At 31.9% G+C, this 1,287-nt stretch overlaps 1 pseudogene; it reads left to right on the forward strand.

The window, feature by feature from the left end:
- Positions 1–930: 930 nt before the first annotated feature.
- Positions 931–1,027, forward strand: LOC122099085 (annotated as a pseudogene).
- Positions 1,028–1,287: the final 260 nt, after the last annotated feature.

Genomic DNA, 1,287 nt, shown 5'->3' on the forward strand with positions numbered 1-1,287 from the left:
TATTTATTGTAATAAATATCAATTAATTTGTCAAATTATAAATTAATTCCAGTAAGATTCACTGTGTGAAATATAAAATCAGCACATAAATATAAAATATATAAGTAAATATAATATAAGAAAATGCTTTGCATTGTTCTGTTGTGGTTAAGGTAACAAAGGCAACTGTTTTAAAATATTATTCCATTATCTCTACCTCAGTGTTTGGTAGAATTAAACTTAAAGCTTTACCATTCGGAGATGTACATCCTAGAGGCAAGAGGAAACACTGTGATTAAAACATTACCAATTTAAGGCCTAATAACAAGGAGAAACATATGGACTTCTCCTGGAGCCTCCTGAGTAGATAGGATTACAGGCGAGAGCCATCAGCGCCTGGCTTAGTCTGAACAGTTCTGTCTGAACTGTTCATCACTTTATGATCCTTTGTAACTAAGATTAGTTTTGCTCCAATAAGACAATCTATGCTGTCAGGGTAAGAAATTCTGGTAGGTCTGTTCTTACATGGAGCAAGGGTAAAGGGTCAGGCAGACATTTGTGCCAGTAAGACCTCATTTGGGAAATTTTAAGCTGCAGAAGTTTAGAAGTAGCTCTTAAGCAAGGCTTACTTTGAATCCATTAGCTCCACAAAGCTAAATCAGTTAAAAAATAAGTACTTGAAAATCCATCACCTTTGGACCTAGCTATGAAGGCTTCAAAGTATGATCAAATTTCAAATGAAAAAGACTTAAAATAGTTATTGACAAAAAATTGCAAATGTGAGCCATTGAACAAACAATATAAGTTTTTTCCACCATACACAGAATTTTGCAGAAATAAGATGAATAGCAAATTTGGGAACAATAGGTTTCCTTGTTGCAAATAGGCAACCAAGGATATATGCCTATCTTACGTTTGCATCATTAACTACGTAAATTTACAAGATACTACATGCTTCAGCAGCATGTCTACCTGAATTACAATACAGAGATTAACATGGCTTTTGCACAAGGATGATATGAAAATTTGTGAAGTATTCCATATTTTTCATTCTTCAGATGCAAGAAATGAAAAACAGTTATGAAAAAGTTGATTACAAATATACAAGTGTAATAATACATATAATTCATAGAAATAAAAGTTAGTTTGACATGAGTGTATTCAATCTTCACCTTTTTAGAAAGGCCTTTATATAGCATAACCTTTATACAACTTTTGAAATAAGATAACATTGTCATTTTATCCCAAAGAAATAAAATTCTATAAGGACTTAGGAATTAAAGGAATCTTAAACTGTTCCTATATGGA

Source organism: Dipodomys spectabilis, unplaced genomic scaffold (assembly GCF_019054845.1).
Source record: "Dipodomys spectabilis isolate Male_0828 unplaced genomic scaffold, ASM1905484v1 ptg000502l, whole genome shotgun sequence".
In the NCBI taxonomy this organism is placed as follows: Eukaryota; Metazoa; Chordata; class Mammalia; order Rodentia; family Heteromyidae; genus Dipodomys; species Dipodomys spectabilis.